The sequence below is a fragment of the Macaca fascicularis genome, chromosome 8 (genome assembly GCF_037993035.2).
Source record: "Macaca fascicularis isolate 582-1 chromosome 8, T2T-MFA8v1.1".
In the NCBI taxonomy this organism is placed as follows: Eukaryota; Metazoa; Chordata; class Mammalia; order Primates; family Cercopithecidae; genus Macaca; species Macaca fascicularis.
Window position 1 is genome coordinate 35,604,929 of NC_088382.1, and position 13,939 is coordinate 35,618,867.

General features: G+C 38.5%; 1 protein-coding gene across 9 annotated transcripts in view; it reads left to right on the top strand.

Moving 5' to 3' along the window:
- NRG1 (neuregulin 1) overlaps window positions 1–13,939 on the top strand; it is a 1,138,773-nt gene that overhangs the window by 730,530 nt on the left and 394,304 nt on the right. The gene's annotated exons all lie outside the window — the stretch shown is intronic.

Genomic DNA, 13,939 nt, shown 5'->3' on the forward strand with positions numbered 1-13,939 from the left:
GACAATGCCCTCAACCACACTTTTACAGTAAATGCAGAAGTGAATTTCATCTGATGGTTTCTAGTATAAACCTTGAATAAAAGCCAAGGGCATAACATTAAAGCAAAATTGAGTTAAAGCCATTTTGCAAGAATTAGCCCAGTGCACATAGAGTGTTCAACATTTTAGTGGTTCAATTCACCCAAGAAAGCTTCCAGAAGTCGAAGGACACTTTATAACTTTGACAGCCCTTTTCATGTGCTCCTTTCTTTCCCCATTTACCCAAACTTCTAATAAAGGTTGAATAGCAAGTATTTTGAGATTCTAATTTTCAACCAGAGCTAACATTTTCTGCTAGTAAGTGAGAAAGCGATCTAAATGCTTCAGAGACTGAGGGAAATTAGAGGAGAGTAAAGTTATGCTACTTGTATCTGAATATAAGACCAGTTGCCTCTGCACAGAATTGACCCATGTGAGACCCTTGGGGATACCTACGAGATATGCAGACTGTTTTTTTCTATCAATAAGCCTTAGATTTTCAACAACACAAAAACACATCATCAATTAGATCCCCAGAGTCATGGACCAAAACAGTTTTAACAGGGTTTTTTTTTTTTTTTTTAAGTACGGATTTGTGGTTACTGCTGTGATATGGGTAAACCACAGAGCAACTTGGCTTCCAGTGTGCTTTCCAGAGTGAATAAGTTTTAAAGTGCTTATTTTCTTCATTCCCTCCTCCCCAATTCCGCCCAGTATCTGAACTAATGTATCCATCAAAGTAGTGTAATCAGAGAATCTGCCTAGAAATGTATTTTAGTTAATCATGGCTAATACCAAGCCCTTCTTTCTCCCAGAAATCAGGACGATGTCCCTCTTGGAATTACTTTTGATTTGTGTCTGGTTTTGCTCATGATTATACTTTCAGTACCTGGCATAATACCTAGAACAAACTCACAGTAAATATTTGCCAAACTAATGAGTGAATCAGTTATTGATGTGATAGAATCAGATTTATATTTTGAAATGAGCACTCTGAATATGTTCTAGAAATTGTATTGGATGAACACAAAAGTAGAGTGGGAATGCAGGTGAAGGACTCTGTGCCCACCCAGATGAGGGCCCTTTGTGGCTTGAATTCAGGCAGCAACAATGAGAACTGAGGGAATTGAGCTGGTTTGAGAGATATTTAGAAGGTCAGTTGGTGATATGAAGAGATAAGGAAGAAAGAAGGAACAAGGCCAGCTAGATACGTTGTGGGGCCCGGTGGGAAATGAAAATGCAGTCTCTCGTTAAAAAATCATTAGGAATTTCAAGAGGGCAATAGTAGAGCATCAAACTGTGCATTGTACAGCACTTTTACTCATAAAGCCAGCTTTAAGAATACAACATCCTAGGCCGGGCGCAGTGGCTCACACCTGTAATCCCAGCACTTTGGGAGGCCAAGACAGGTGGATCACGACGTCAGAAGATCAAGACCATCCTGGCTAACACAGTGAAACCCCATCTCTACTAAAAATACAAAAAGATTAGCCGGGTGTGGTGGTGGGCGCCTGTAGTCCCAGCTACTCGGAAGGCTGAGGCATGTGAATGGCGTGAACCCAGGAGGCAGAGCTTGCAGTGAGCCGAGATCGTGCCACTGCACTCCAGCCTGGGTGACAGAGCGAGAATCCGTCTCAAAAAAAATAAAAAAAGAAAGAAAAAGAATAAAACATCCTATATTCACTATGCCCAGGGCACTTCCATTTATTCATTGAGTGCCTACCATGACAGCCACTGTGGTAGGTACTTAATTCTACCTAAAAGCAATAATACAGGATTAGGATAAAAGCTCAAATGAAGAAGAAACCAAACATAGCTCCAATTTATACCACCTAAGAGTGTTTTCACATGTAGGGAATTTTTCCTATTTTTACAGGAAAAATCAAGGTATTTGCCCTGATTCTTGGAGTACTTAAGTGCAAATTTTGAAGCATTTCAATTGTTGAAAACGTATCTTTTTAAAAAAACTTAGCATATATCTATTTGCCATCTCCTGGGTCAAAAAACCAATGGAAAGCACAGTGAAATTTCCCAATATTCTTAGGTTCATCTTGACAGATTTTTTTCTGATGAGCAAAAGAGACTACAAAAAACACTGATCAATATGAGTGATTATGCCTTAAAACCACTTGACTCTTATTTAAGATACTACTCTGAAATATGTAGACCTGAAAGCAGGAAAGATTACAACTCATTTTGCTAATGAGGGCTTAGCCCTTGGTGGCTCCCTGGGTAAAACTGTATTATGGGCATTATCTGGGTCCACACTCAGCCCTCAATAACAAGAGAATAAAACTCTCCTCTGGTCATTCATAGGTGGAGAATTAGTGGCACCTTGACATTTTGAAAGAACTAGTCTATCAAAATAAATAACAGGGTTGTGCCAAATGAATGAATGGAAAAATCCCCTAGTAGGGGTAATTGCATATGATTGATTTAACAAATTATGATTCAGCATTTACTGAGCTCCTACAGGATGTCATCCATTGTGTCAGATCCTTCTGCACGTGTACTCAGCTAAATTATCACTGTAAGATTGACATAGGCCTTATCACTGAAGATATCAATAAATCCTATCAGTTGAGGGAAATTCAGGTTATGAGAGGTAAAGTGGTTTACCCAGGGTTGTATAGCTGGTTATTGGCAGAGCCAGAACTTGAAGCTAGATCAGCTCCACCTATAGTTCAATACTGTCCTAAGATTTCTGGATACAAGTTTCTGTATTTTCAAGGACTTCGTTAATGGGATTTCCCCTGATTTTCCTGTATCATGAATAACCCTCTCTTCTGAATAATCCGTAATGCCTGTAGACATGTTCCAATATCCCTTACCTTCAAAAACAAAAAGAAGACAAAACAAAACCCTCTTCCTTATTGCACTGCTATTCTCATTTGCTCTGCTCCCTTTCACAAACCTACTTCTTAAAAAGGCGTTTGTCATCATCATCTCCACTTTCTCACTCCAATTTATTTATTACCTTTTAGCTTCTATATCCACATTGCCCAATTCAGTCACTTTTCTGTTGTTATTTTATTATGTCTCTGGAAGTTTCCAACTAAGTTGGCCATTCTCTCCTGCTTGAAATACTTTTTTAAATAATATATTTTGTCATCTGTAACACCACGTATCCTCGGTCTTCCTCTTACAATCCTTTTCAGTTTTCCTCTTACCGTCTCCTACTAGATTTTTCTTCTGAAATACTTTTGCTGGTTCTTCTGTCTTTGCTTAATGAATAAATGTAGAGTGTTTCTGGAAATCTTTTTCTATATACTCTTTTTAGGTGACCCCTCTAGTTGCTTGGACACCTGCATGAGTCATGTATCTATGACTCTCAAGCATAATCTCTCTCCAGGACTTCAGATATGACCACCAACACCCAACCACCATCATGAAATTCCCACTTGGATGTCCAGTAGATTTCTCAAACTTCACACTAACACAACAGAGTCCTAGATTTCTCTCCTCCAATCCCGGTCTACCTCTCCTATCCTTCTACATCTTAGTAAACATTACCACGCTCCACTTAAGAACCTCAAGACAGAAATCTGAATTATTCCTTTTTACTTCCTCCTCATCATACTAATTCAATCAGTATGCCCGTTGCTTCCACCTGTGAAACATCTAAGTCTGTTCACTTTTTAAAACATTTTTTAAATTTTTTGTTAATCCATAATAAATGTACGTAGTTTTGGGGCACATGTGATCATTTAAGACATTCATCTAATTTGTAAAGATCAAGTCAATGTACTTGGGATATCCATCACCTTTAAAGATTTGTCTTTTTGTAAGCTAGAAACATTCAAATTATTCTCTTCCAGCTATGTGGAAATGTACAATAGATTATTGTAAACTATAATCACCCTACTGATCCATCTAATGCTAGATCTTATTTCTTCTATCAAACTGTATATTTATATACATGGAGCACTCTTCCCTTGATCCTTGCATGATTTGCTTTTTCTTGTCATTCCATGAAAATAACTTTTACTCTAAAAAGCCTTAGCCAACCCCCTAAAGTAGCCCCACAGTCACATCCACTCTCCTGAGCACTTGTTACCATCTGATTATGTTTGTTGGGTTGTTGGTTTGTTGATTGTCTGGAATATAAGCTTCACAAGGGCAGCTATGTACCCTGTTCAATGGGACATCCTCAATATGGAGGCAGGACCTGGTACAGCACAGTCCTCAATCAATACTTGATAACAAAATAAATAATTTATGTTGCATTTTGGAATAATTCTTATATTCTTAGTTATACATTAGCTGTATCTAGGAGACTGATAATAAATACTGGGGGACCAAATTACCTTTCAAAATTATATTTAAGCCTTCTAAATAATAATTTCTGAGTTAACAATAATAAGACAAATAAAGATTGACGTGGCTCACAATTATAAATCAGCTATGGTTAAAGATATTCATAAATAGTAAAAAATAATCAAGAAAATGTTATGGATTTGACCTCTCAAATTATGACCCTGTTGAACTATAAAAAATATAAAAAAGAACAATATCTGAAAATTATTGAAAAGTACTTTATAACTAAAAATTAGTATAAGCATTTAAAACTGAAAGTAAATATATAAAAAATAATTGAACATATTTCACAAAATATAGACATCTAAAAGTGAAAAATATTTTAAAAGTGAGAAAACTCTTAGAGGGGTTTGAACTATTGTATGGTATTTTCACCTTTAGATTATGAATATCATGAATGAGATGATAACAATGGTAATAACAATAAATTTACTATAAGTTCTTATAATTTAGAAGATACCATTCTAGAAGCTTTCCATGAATTATCTCATTGACTGTTACTGCAGTCTTATGAAGTGAGTATTATGATCATTTCTAATCTTATGCATGAAAATTGAGATTTAAAGAGTATAACTTTCCAAGGTGACAAATTTAGCAGGTGTCAGAATCCAGTTCTGTCGGAAGAAATAAATAGAAAATAAAGGTGGGTTTGTTGGGGACTAAATAATCATAATAAACATTGGTATAATCATTTATAATTTTTTCCTAACTGTAGAAATTATACAACCTGTGTAAAGCCGAAATACTTTGATGATTTCTGGGTTCAGAAGATAATGACTTTTGTAGCTATGGAGCTTAGATCTTGTAGATATATGCATTTGACTGAAGGAAGTGGAAATTCTCTAACTGGGATATCATACCAGGATGATGAATTAACCTGTGCAAACTCTCGCTATTTGAAGGTCCTATCTACCTGGAAATATAAGATTAAGGTTTGCAAATCCACTTGGGTAACTATGTCTCAAGATTTTAACCTATTTACTTATAATAATATTCATATTTGTCACCTAAGTTTTATACACAAGACTACCAAGGAATAGACGTAAGTTGCAAGTGGTCACAGCTTGACCTGAAAACCTAGATCAGTAAACCAGTGGAGCTCTCCTTAGAACAGTAAGGAAAATAAGTGTAAGATGTGACTTTACCTGATATAGTCAGCAAATACTTCTTTAATCTGTCCCATACAGTGGTCCAGGCCCTGGAAATTGAGCAGAGGTCAAATAACCCACTTCCCTCATGAAACTTACATTGATGGAATGAAAGACTTTATATATTTAAAATAAAAAATAATATGAAACCTTGAAGTAATGAATGCCAGGCACAGTGGCTCACACCTGTAATCTCAGCACTTTGGAAGACTGAGGCTGGGAGTTTGAGATCAGCCTGGGCAATGTAGCAAGACTTTGTCCCTACTAAAAAAAAAAAAAAAAAAAATAGATGGGCCTGGTGGCACATGCCTGTAGTCACAGCTACTCAGGTGGCTGAGGTGGGAGGATTCCTTGAGCCCAGGATTGGAGGCTGCAGTGAGCTATGATGGCACTACTGCATTCCAGCCTTGGTGATAGAGCAAGACCCTGTCTCTAAAAGGCAACAACAAAAACTTCAGGTAAAAGTAAACATTTCTTTCCTTTCATGTCAAAGACCACATATTGCAATGGCAGTTAAACTTATAAATAAAATTGCACTTTTATCAGAATGAAAGACAGGTCAGCTTGGTTATTTTCTCTCTAGACCCGTCACTGAGGGTAGCCACCAGAGGGCTACCTAGCCATACCTGGGCCACATACCTAGGTAACCTGATACAAAACATTCTCCTACCTCCTCCTTTTTCCCACCTGTGAACCTAACACCCTGAAATTTAGCATCTAGAAGTATCTAAATGAAGACAGACATACAATTTTTGCCCCTGAGCTCCTGCAAGGAAGCAATGGTCTCACCCTTTTGGACTGGATTTGGACATATCTCTGGAGCCATAAATCAGAGTCACATAGATGTGACTGCCAGCTTTTGTGACTTGGACTCAGTACCTTTTTACTGTGTTACCTTACATTTCACTCAGACACCATCTGGTGATGGATTGGTCCATCATGCGATTCCAGTCTGCAGAATCATCCTCAATATTTTAAGGACAGTGCAGACTAGAGGAAAGATTCCAGGTTAGATGTCAGCTATTTGCCAATTAGATGACCTGGGTATGTAATGAGAATGCATAGCCTCACTTCATCTGGTAAATTGGGACAGTAATTCTTACTTTGTTTTAGCCCAAAGGATGATATGTATAGAGAGTGGGTTATAAACTGTAAATGAAGCTGGGCACGGTGGCTCACACTTGTAATCGCAGCATGTTGGGAGGCCAAGAAGGGAGGATCACTTGAGCCCAGGAGTTTAAGATCAGGCTAGGCAACATAGGGAGAACTTGTCTCTAGAATAAAATAGAAAAAAATAGCCAGGAGTGGTGGGATATACCTATAGTCCCAGCAACTTGGGAGGCTGAGCTGGGAGGATCGCTTGAAGGGAGGAGTTCAAGGCTGTGGTGAGCTGTGATCGCACCATTACACTCCAGCCCAGGTGACAGAGCAAGACCCTGTCTCAAAAAACAATAATATTATAAATAAATAAACAAACTGTAAATGATACTACAAATATAAAAGAGCAATACTAATGACAAATAATAATACATATAATGAATGCATTGATAATTACAGTGAAAGTTAGAAGTGATTCTTTTAGCACAGAGATAAGAGATTAGCTCATGGCTCAAGCCAGGCCTCCCAGACTATCTGTCTCCTGGTGGGACTAATGCAAGATCTGAAGTTTGGTCTGTAACTTTGTCATTTTAGTTTGTTCTATGGACCAAACTCTGGAGGACTGATTAGCATCATTGTCTAGCAGTTGAAAGTTCTCTGATAACCTTGGAGAGTGCTAGATAGAACAGATATAATTTTGCCTTTTGGTTTTCCTTTGCCCAAACCAGTGGTTCAAATATGAAGATGTCTTTTGGAAGGGAAAAATAAAAATTACAGATTCCCATGTAATGAGTCTTAAAATCCAAGACCACTATCTTATTTCTGAGTTGTTTTTACATTAGGGCTTGTTATAAACCTAGGTTATTTTGTTTTGCCTACACGTAAATCTTGATGGATTCAAAAATTCCCCAAGTAACTTAATGAGATTTCAAAAAAGTCCTTAATTTTAGCAGCGTTTTTATAAAATTGTCAGTTACAGTAGATAACAATAGCAACTACTATTCCCCTCCATTTTAAACTGGAATTTACTGATTCTAATTTTTAAGAGAAAAAGTTCCTGAGCTTGTCCCCTTATGCTAGGGGGAAACCATTTTGGTGCCTGTCTATAGCTACTTAATGACCTCTCTTTTTGAATGAGATGAAAAAGAAGCTTGAGAGGCAAAACAACCAACAGCAAATAACCCTAGTGTATTCGTTCGTTCTCACACTGCTATAAAGAAATACTGGAGACTGGGTAATTTATAAAGAAAAGAGGTTTAACTGGCTTGTGGTTCTGCAGGCTCTACAGGAAGTACAGTGGCGTCTGCTTGGTTTCTGGGGAGGCCTAGGGAAACTTACAATCATGGCAGAAGGCAAAGGAGAAGGCACCTCTTACATGGTAGGAACAGAAACAAGAGAGCGAGCTGGGAAGTGCTACACACTTTTACAAGAATTTATTTGCCATCACGACAACCGTACCAAGGGGGATGGTGTTAAACCATTCATGAGAAACCACCCCCATGATCCATCACCTCCCACCAGCCCCCACCTTCGACACTGGGAATTACAATGGAACATGGGTTTTGGGTGGGGACACAGATCCAAGCCATATCACTTAGTAATCATCCTCACCTTCAGTTAAAGCAGCCTTTGTGTTTACAAATGAAATTAGCTACTTGAAACCAATCTTTTCAGCAATGCTGCTGTCAGATAAGAGAATCGTTGAGTAAAATGCCATTAATTGCAAATAGTAAAACATCATTCATTCAGATCACATAATGAGAAGTTTGAATTCTGTCTCCAAAATACTACAACCCCTTACTTTTCTTTCTTTCTTTATTTTTACCTAGTACCCAGGGCATGATTCTGTCTATGCTGTCATAGGTCTTTAGATTGTAGTTGCCATTAGCAGGCATTTTCATTCAATTTATTTATTTATTTAGAGACAGAGTCTCACTCTGTTGCCCAGGCTGGAATGCCATGGTGCAGTCATAGCTCACTGCAGCCTCAAACTACTGGCCTCAAATAATCCTCTGCTTCAGCCTCCCAAATCTCTGGAATTGCATACATGTGCCACCACCTCTGGCCCTGGAATATGATTTTATAAGAAAGCTGTCTCTTTATTAAAGTTTTATGCAAAGAGGAAAACTAAATCAGTGAACTGAGCTAAGAGTTAGGAGATCCAGACTCTCTTCCCTCTGTTGCCTCAGTTTCTGTCTTTGCAAAATAAGGAAATTTGACTAGCTTATCTTTAAAACCTCTACTTGCTGAGACATTCTATGATGGTGCCTTGAGATGGAGGTTCAGTGAGAGATTCTTGTTTCAACGCTTTGTATATATTTAACAAATTTTCACTGAGTACCTATTATGTGTCAGGACCTGCTCTAGGAGATGTGGCTACAACAATGGACCAAACAGACAAACCTACATCCTCATGTAGTTTACATTCTAAGGCCTATAAAGTATTGTCTATTTGAATACATAAAATGTATTCTCCCATTTTGGGCAACAACAGGATGTCTGCAGGGCCTGGAGAACTAAGGAAGACTGAAGCAAATGGAATCCATGGCACTTTCCAATTCTGTACTTTGTCTTACTGTCTCCCCTTACTTTCATTTCTTGTCCTACTCCTAGAACCTCACAGATACTAAATTTTACAAATTTTCCTGCCAGCAAATAGTTATCTATTATGTAGTTAAACCACGCTACACGTAGGGAGGCAGAGCAAATCAAGACATAGCACATGCCTTTAAGAAGCCAATGATGTCATTGTGAGAACAAAACTCACATATGTAAAAAAAAAATGCTAATTCAAAATATCAGAGGTTGAGAACCAGGAATATGGCCTGAACAGTTGTATGCTCTATCAGGAGAGATTCACTAAAAGTTAATAGACTTCAGGAATAATTTTCAGTGCACATAAAGCTTGAACTTGAGTAACACAGGTAGTTTTTCAGATTTTAAAGGCAATTTTCAGTAAATGCAAGTAGAGAGATGGTCCGCAAAATAAGAGTAGAATATAGCAAGACACATTTCTTATTCTTCTGACAAGATAGTACACAGTTCATCGCTTTATTGACAAGATTTATTGATGTGACTATTGTGATGTCATCAACAATGGCTTTGAAGTTCAGAACATGAGAAAGAGCTAATGGTATGGACTGACTTGAAAGCCTTTGCATTCTAAGAATGATGATTAGGTTTCTAATGTATTATTAAATAATGTCCAGCCAACAAAAAAGATGAAGTCTACAAAGGTATACACAATAACTCTGTGCCTTTCTATGGTCCTATCTGATCTCAAACAAGACGCTCTTTGGGTTGTACTGCTGGTGGTTGGATGTGTTCTGAGCCATAGCTAGGCTTATGCACATAACAAGGTCTGATTCCCAGGAATCTTTTTAGGAAACACCTCCTAGGTTAAGTAATATTTACCTGCTTGTCATCTTTGAACAGTGCCCCTACTGATTCTTTACCCTAATGAAGTTCATGTCCCAACCCACACCCTTTTCCTATAACAATTAAGCTTTTAGTGGTGACATGATGAAAAAGAAAAAAAAAAAAAATAGATGCAATGGTTGACTTTTGGAAAGTTCCCAACAAAAAATCCTGGTGGCTTTCTGAGTCTCAGCTTGTTTCTTCTTAGTTCTGTGTACACTGAGATAAAAGTAGAGTGGGAGACTGAATTTACCACCTGTGCTAAAGCAGCAGTTGTTAGCACTGGTGACATTCATTGTTACATGGATATCAATTGAGCCGGGATTAGGAAGCCGCCTGTCTCCTCAAGCTTGTTACAATCCAGTCACTTGGCAAAAAACAAAAACAGACTTTCAGGTGAGGATTGTAATCCCCAGTGACCTGAAAGCCAGGTTCAGCTTAGTCAATGAGCAACATGAAATGAAATCTCCAGTCACAATTCTCATTAGCCTTATTCAGCACTACCCAGATTGATGTTCCTTTTGATGTCTTTGCCATAGCAGCCTCACCTATGCAAATATTGCCAGTCTTACCCCTTACAGTAAGTTGAAGAACTTTTAAGGGTTGTGAACTTTACATAGGTAAGTGAATCAAGTATACTTGAAGAGCCTCTCTGTTGACATAAGTAATTAGATTATTGGACAAAGATCTGATCTAGTAATTATCTTAGTATGTATGTGTGCCAAAGCAAGAGAGGATATGTTATTAATTAGCAAGTAAAATTTCTAATGTAAGGGTTTTCCCCCATCTTAAGTAACATTCCCGAAACCTGGAACTATGGCTGGCCCTCTGGAGGTGTTTCATAAATGCTTGCTGAATTAATGAATGTATCCATAGGCATCTTTTAAGTGGCTACAATGACATTAAGAAGAAATAGGGTCACAGGGCATAGTTACTGCCTCAGACTCTGGGAAGGATGGGTCCAGAAACAACCCCAAGGTAGAGCATACACATTGATTTTGAGACTTTCAGCTCATCCATTTGGTTACTGATTACAAGAGGGTTTTTTTTTCTTCTCAAAAAATGCTTTATTTCTCAGAATCCCATTTCAGCATTATTGGTTTTTCCCTCACCAATTCTATTTTCAGCTTTCTGCCTTTTCTCATAATGACCTTTAGGTGATAAATTGGTAATAATAAAAATCAATAAAAAATGATAAAGTTGTTTTTGGAAAATAGGAGTGAGTTTCATGTTAAGAAAAGAAGGAACATTCCAAATGGAATTTTCTGTACTTTTAAATGTACCGATATGACTTCTGGGAAATTTAGGGACATCCTTTTGTATTAGGGCAACCTAATGCCACCTGCTTTAAAAATTCATATTAGGAAATAGCCACATTTTGACCTTCTTGAACAATGCTCCTTGAGCAATCAAAAATATAAAAGGTGTTTTATTAGTCATTCTTGAAATCAGTAATCTCTTTCTATCCCCAAATTGTCTTAAAATATCTGTCCAGCACATCATTACACCCTTCACTGTCCCTTCCACTATGTGTTGAAGAGTCACAGGTCCCAAGGGGAGCTGCCAAGAAACGTAAACCAAATACCATTTCAGTAACTGTTGAGGGACAATTGTGACTATTTTGTAATGTTTGGCATGCCTTGCTTATAATCTTGTCCTACAAAGAAGCCTATCAGCAGAGATGAGAGATTTTTGCTATGCAAAGATTAGATTAAATTGATATTTGCAGAACTGGGTTCAACCTGTGGGAGACCTAGTCACAGGTCTTGTAGAATTTGTAGCATATTAAGAAGATATTTAAATATTTGGCTTCAGTGTGATGGCCTCATTTTTACATACATTTCTAATATGTGCCAACTCTCTCCTCTTCATTTCCCTTGTCAGCTGAAAGATGAGTCATCAAGTCTGGTTGAGCCTATCTAATATCTCTTGAATCAGAATGTCTCTGTATCTCTATTGCCATTACCCTAGTTCTGGCCATCATCATTGACCACCTGACTTTCTGCCTAAATGGTCTCCTACTTTCTGATCTTTATACTTTCAACCCTTTCTCTGCAATCAAAGTGATATTGCTTCCAATGTTGTACGGACAGTTCTTACAAAGTCCTGCAACTTTTCTTTCAGTCTTTCTTTTTTTTTGAAATGGAGTCTCACTCTGTCACCCAGGTTGGAGTGCAGTGGCACGATCTCAGCTCACTGAAACCTCTGCCTCCAGGGTTCAAGCGATTTTCATGCCTCAGCCTTCCAAGTAACTGGGGTTACAGGTGCATGCCACCACGCCCAGCTAATTTTTGTATTTTTAGTAGAGATGGGATTTCACCATGTTGGCCAGACTGGTCTCAAACTCCTGACTTCAAGTGATCCGTATACCTTGGCCTCCCAAAGTGCTGGGATTACAGGCGTGAGCCACCACACCCGGCTCTTTCAGTCTTATTGTTCATCATTTTTTCCCTCCCCTTTCTGCACCCTCTTCACTCTGCTTTCCCATTCACTATGGCTGGGATATATCCTAAAAGATGCCATGTTCTCCTGGGGTCTCTGGTGTCCCTGATTCTGGAAATGCTTTCCTGTCTCTTCTCTCTACCCCACTTCATTTAGATAACTCCTATTTATCCTTGAGATTTCTCATAGATAGCAGTCTTTTGCCCATAAGACTTTTCCTGTTCTAGACCTGGTGGCTCACACCTGTGATCCTAGCACTTTGGGAGGGTGAATGAACCCACATGTTTGATACCAACCTGGGCAACATAGTGAAACTCCATCTCTACAAAAAATAAACAACCAGGTATGGTGATGAGCACCTTTAGCCCAGGCATGGTGGTGAGCGCCTGTAGTCCCAGCTACTTAGGAGGCTGAGGCGGGAGGATTGCTTGAGCCTGGGAGGTCACAACTGCAGTGAGTCATGATCATAACACTGCACTCCAGCCTGGGCAACAGAGCAAGACTCTGTCAAAAAAAAAAAAAAGAAGAAGAAAAGAAAAACTTTCCCTGATATTTTTAGGTTGAGACTAGACACCCTTCTATCTGTTCCTACAATGCCCACATCCTCCATCATTGTACCGACCATACTCTGGTAATTGGCTGTTTATCTGTCCAATGCCTTCCCTAGACCAGAAGCTCCTAAAGGACAGAGTCTGTACTTGTCTTATTCCAATTTGTAGTACCAGCATTCAGCACAGTAGCTGGACCTGACTAAGCACCAAGTAAATATTTGTCGAATTAAGAAAAAAAAAAAAATTAAGTGAGAATTCAACACTCCCTTAATCAATTGTAAAGAAACACTTTACTAGGATCTTCTGACAACTACTCCAAAGTGTCAAATATTTTAAGTGAAATTGTGATTTCTGGTGACACTTTTTCAATATTTTAGATTTCTTACACACCAACTCATTTCGTTTTCATCTACTAAAGCTCTCAAGCCTCTTGTTAAAATAAAATAACTTAGCTTGGTTTCTGTATGTGTGTGTGTATCCTTTTTTCGGGGGTAGGGGGGTGGCAGTGGCAGGACAGGGTCTCACTTTGTCACCCAGGCTGGAGTGCAGTGGCAGGATCATGGCTCACTGTAGCCTCCACCTCCTGGGCTCAAGTAATCCTCCAACCTCAGCCTCCCTAATAGCTGGGATTACAGGCATGCACCACCATGCTCAGGTATTTTTTTTTTTTTTTTCATAGAGACAGCTTCTTGCTATGTTGCCCAGGCTGGAATACATATTTTTTTAAACTTTTATTTTAGGTTCAGGGATACAGGTACTGGTTTGTTATACAGATAAACTCATGTCATGGGGATCTGTTGTACGGTTTGTTTTGTCACTCAGATACTAAGCCCAGTATCCAATACTTACTTTTCCTTTTCCTCTCTCCACCCCGACCCTCCACTCCCAGATAGGCACCAGGGTCTGCCTATCTGTCTCTCATCGTTGTGTCTATGTGTTCTCATCATG